This window comes from Haplochromis burtoni, unplaced genomic scaffold (genome assembly GCF_018398535.1).
Source record: "Haplochromis burtoni strain Fernald_Lab_line unplaced genomic scaffold, NCSU_Asbu1 Contig_916, whole genome shotgun sequence".
Classification (NCBI taxonomy): Eukaryota; Metazoa; Chordata; class Actinopteri; order Cichliformes; family Cichlidae; genus Haplochromis; species Haplochromis burtoni.
Genome location: NW_024583277.1, coordinates 14,867 through 19,994, shown reverse-complemented (window position 1 = coordinate 19,994; position 5,128 = coordinate 14,867). Strand labels below are relative to the sequence as shown.

General features: G+C 36.6%; 1 protein-coding gene across 1 annotated transcript in view; it reads right to left on the bottom strand.

The window, feature by feature from the left end:
* Positions 1 to 5,128, bottom strand: part of LOC102289907 (glutathione hydrolase 5 proenzyme) — a 120,808-nt gene that overhangs the window by 100,820 nt on the left and 14,860 nt on the right. The gene's annotated exons all lie outside the window — the stretch shown is intronic.

Here is a 5,128-nt window from a genome sequence, read left to right as displayed (position 1 = left end):
CTATGCTTAGTTTTCCCAGTTTAGGTTTACTCAGTTCTGTTTTTCACCACCCTCACCTTTGTTGTATGAGCACGCTCCATAAATAAAGCTTCCTCACCTCAGTTGTGCCGCATCTTGGATACTTTAATAATTCCACACGGCTCGCCTCGCAAACTGTGACAAACACACTATAAAAACTGTAAATCATATAATTATCTTGATAATTGTGAAAGTATAAGTGTCCAAAGTATTTGTGTTTTTGAAACTATAACACTGAAATTATACTACCTTACTTAAGTAGGCCTTAATATCAGTATGTTGAATACATCAGATTAAATTAGGTTAAAAATACAGTCAAAAATACGGTCATTTGAAAACGTAATTCTTCGAATTTACACATCAGGACATAGTCTTAACAAACAGGTAAATCTAACCTCACCCATATGGAAAAGAAATAGTAAAAACTTATATGTGATTACTCATGAAAGTGGCCACTTTCCTGAGTAAATCATATAAGGCTTACATGATTTACTCATGAAAGTGGCCACTTTCTCATTACTTTCATATATTGTTTTAGTAAGTATCCAAAACATACAAGTTTCATTATATAATTTTTCAAGGGATCTTATATCTGTTTTCACTCTTATATGTTTTTCATACAAGTTTCACACAAGACAGATACAAACTTTATAAGATTTATATATATCTTTTCCATATGGGGATGAACAAGGATAAATTACATATTAAATTGTGTAATTTATTTAATAAACATAATCAGCTAAAATGTAGAACTGTGTATATAAACAACTACTGAGGACCCCCTGTTTTTGCATTTTAAGGAAAAAATATTAGCTCATTTTGAATTTGATAGTAACAACACATCTTTAAAAAAATTGGAAAATTGGCAAGTCAATAACATGACTGGCTCTAGCGCCCTTTCTGCCAGAGTGATGGTGGCTGAGACACAGCAGAGCAGAGGTGTAAGTGCCTGGCTTAAAACAGGACATGTTAGCTGCATTTAACGTTCAGTTACTCTTTATATAGTTAGGTAGGAGTCAAACCATGTTTCTTTTTAGCTGAAAAACATTACACCAGGTAACCTGCTGTGTTGAAAACGTGTTTTCTGACGATGTTTGCTACCCTACAATAAAATGGGCAACAGTTGACCGTCCTGTTGCTGCCATTGAAATTTATATTATATAAATTTCAATGGCAGCAACAGGACTATATAAATTATATAGCCTATTTAAAATCCATCCCATCCATCCATTCGCTCCCGCTTATCCTTTTCAGGGTTGCGGGGGGTGCTGGAGCCTATCTCTATTTAAAATCTAAAACTTAAAATTGTCCGTAGCCTATGCATGTGGTTTGGTTATTTGATTTTTGGTTGAAAGTACACTGAGAGGACTTTTTATTAGTGATCTTTTTTTTTTATTATTAGTGATCTTAATAGTATTTTTTTTTCATATTCATGTAATTTTTTCATCTAATTGAATACAATCTATTTGTGTATGATTGTAAGTCCAAAGAGGGAGCGAGGAAAGAGGGGAACATGAGGAGAAAGTACAAGGTCAGGAAGAACCAGGTAAGAAAACATGCAGGGAATAGTGACAGGCAAAACAGAAACATTTGTCAGCCCTGGCACTGTGTTACCATATTGAACTTGAGTCAGAGGAAGTCATGGTTGCCAAAAGCTCAAGAGTGAGGCTGGTGCCATTCCAGATATGTTAACATTGTAAAATTTTCTGGATAATCAGATCTTCCCCACACTGAAAACTGTTATTCAGGTTGCCCTAACAAACCCAGTTAGCAGCTGTAGCTGTGAGAGGTCTTTTAGTGTCTTGAGTCAGCTCCATACCTGGCTGAGAAGGACCATGGGTCAAAGCAGACTCCAGCACCTGGCTTTGATGTCAGTTGAGAAAAAGATGCTTGAGAGACTTAACCTCTAAAAAGTTACAGACAGATTTGCCAACCTGAAGGTGAGGCGACATAGGTTAAAATTAGTGCTGTCAATAGATTTAAAAAAAAATTAACTAATTAATCTCACAATTTTCTGTAATTAATGGCGATTAATTGCAATTACTTTTTTAATTAATAGCCTGGCTGCAATTACACTTTTTCAACTTCATATTTAAGCTTGTAACAGACATTTATGCAATATAATGAAGTAAATGGAGAATAAACAAAAAGAATGTGTGTTTAAATTCAAAGAGATTTTGAATAGTTTTCTTTTAGCACAGGTTCTCTCCTGTGAAATACAACTTTTTAAAAAACCTACATACTAAAAGGTAAGTATACAATAATATAATATATATATTAGTGCTCTCAAACAATTGCAATTTTTAATCTGATTCATCAAAGGGTTAATGTGGATTAATTTTGATTAATCATGATTAAATATTCATTTTTAATCTATATTAATCGTATTTCATTTTGCATGAGCAAACAGACTTGAGAAAAAAGGAAAAATATACACACTGAACACGTTTATTAAACATCTTGAACATTCATGTTAACAAAACACTCTTGGGCAGGCACTTCAAGTCCTTGAAAGGAGGAACCAAAGCTATGTAAAGTGCATGTTCTCAATGACATTAACAGGTCTGCAGTTTGTTGCAATCCACTTGGCAACTGTGTCAGTTAATATGTCCGAGGTAGACTTACTGAGTCCCCGAAGCTCCATGAGTGGTTTGTCGCAAGCTGCATGACGTGTTAGCCAAAGTTCCAGCAGCATCCCCGGCTAACGTATGCTTCACGTCTCCAAAAGTTGATTCTGTTCATCTGAATGTGGCGTTTTTAGTGGGAGAAACGTTTCATCACTCATCCAAGTGACTTCTTCAGTCTCAGCAGACTGCAGGTTTCCCCAACCTTATAAACCATACATTTGCATAATGACTGAAACTAGCACCACTGAAGGAACAATGGGCTGGGAGGTCAGTTCCTTAATCATAATTATGCAAATTCTCATGACCATTGATCAACAACCACTGATCAAAGCCCAGTGATCAATGGCCATGAGTACCATTCAGAGAGGGTTGGGGAATGGTTGCAATCACAGCATTGTATGATGTGATGTGATATCACTGCAAGTGCTTCAGTGCAAAGAAAATTCCTTCTTGCACAATGTGATTATTTCAGCTGCCCGTCACTACCAGATCACCTGCTCATTTGCGCATGTGCGAAGGTAAATCTACTTGGACAAACTGCCCGAAATGCATTGACAGAAACATTTCAGGGATTTTGAGTCATTCTGCACTGCAGATGCGTTAATAGCATAAATTTTTTTTAGCGCGTTAATCGTGAGGACGGCTTAATCTACGTTAACGAGTTTTAATTTTGACAGCACTAGTTAAAATAAAATTTAAAAAATCTGCAGAGCCGTAGTATTATCGGCAGTAAAGATCTTTTCTTACATTGTATACATTGTACCATAGGCAAAGGTGCCTCCAGTTTTAGATTTTTTTCAATTAATATTTTGTACTTTTGTAAAATTCAAGGAGTCTTCTATTTTTGGAGTGTATTTTTTATGTATCTGTGTTACGTGCGTGTGTTGTTTGTTTGTTTCAGAATGTGTGTATGCCAATTCATCTGTGCAGGGGCTCGGCTGTGGTTGGTGGACGGAAGGAACGGCCTGATGTAACTGGCTCCCGCTGTGGACGTAATCAATAAAAGGACGACGGAAGAGCCGCGGTGTGTGGAAAACTTCCCGTGCACTTGCCTCAGGTCCAGATGGAGCAGCCGCAGCCATAGCTACTTAGTTAAATTTGGGCATGTGTGTGAAGTGCGGAGCAAGGGGTGTTTATTAGCTGCTGATTATTTTGGGAAGCTTTGTTTTCTACTGTGTTGTTAGACCAGGGAGGTCAGACTGTGTCATTTCTTTTGTCTTTTTTCCAGAAGAGGTCAAAGGGGAACCGAAGCATAGGTTGGGTTTTGTTTCTTGTGTTGGCCATAGCTCACCCTGAAATCATACTCTCCCACTATCGTTGTACTGAGTGCCATTGCCGTAAATAAATTAAATAAATGTGGGAAGTCGCGGAACATCCTGCTCTTGTTACAGTTATTCCAAGGCGGGTCATAACTTGGTTTGGGGGCTCATCCGTTTTGTCTCCTTTTTTGGCTGGTTTTGTGGTCTGTAGTTTGTTCAGTCGGCCTTTGTTTTGTGTGTATATTACACATACACATTAAAAGTGAATCTCTGTCCAAAAAATGCACTCAGTTTACTTTTTACTCACTATGAGCATCATTTGTTAATCTTCCCCAGTAATTGAAGTTAGGATATGTATTTTTTATATTCCAATCCATTCTTATTTTGCAGTAGTAGTCTTTGGCAGCATTTAAATAACCTTCATCAGATTTGATGGTTTTGTTACAGACTTTTCAAAAAAGTGTTTTGCTTTTCTTTCGCAAATGTGGGATTAAATTGTGTTAAAATGTTTTGAGAAGAGGACCCAGGCACAGAGAGACATGATGAATTTAAGAATCTTATGATTTAATAAAGAAATTTGCAGACTTGCACAGAGATGGTAAAATTATGACGACTGATAATGGAGACGAAGACAACAGACGACGAGGACAGGGAGGAACAGGGGTTTAAATGCACCAAGGAGACAATCAGAGAGAACTCGGGACAACTGGAGACATTTAAGGATGCAGGGACTGACATAGACAGGGAAGAAGTCTCATTGTAACGAGTAAAGTTTATCTTGCCTGGCTGGGCAGCTCTCTGGGTGCTCAGCACTCCCAAAGCTCTGATCCTAGAATCACCCCTGCTTCTGCCTTTACTGTTTCACGAAAGGTTAAAAAGTGAATGCCCACAATTTAGACTTTAATTGCAGTAAATTTTATTCAATGAATTTAGCAAAAGAAAACCAAAAGCAAGATCAAATAGTAAAAATAACAAAAGAATAATCAAAACACTTAAACTATAGTTATCCAACTTCATGCTTCATTCAGTTTATGTAATTCTGCTTCAGTTAGATTTGTCTTTAACACATTTTCACATGAACATTCATTATAACAATCTGTTTTTAATTCAAATCTAGAGAAACACTTTCTTTTACTTTATTGATTCTGATTTATTGTCAATTTTAATGAAATCATACTGCTACACATGTACATCATATTTTGTAAGTCAGACATTCTTTTAGAT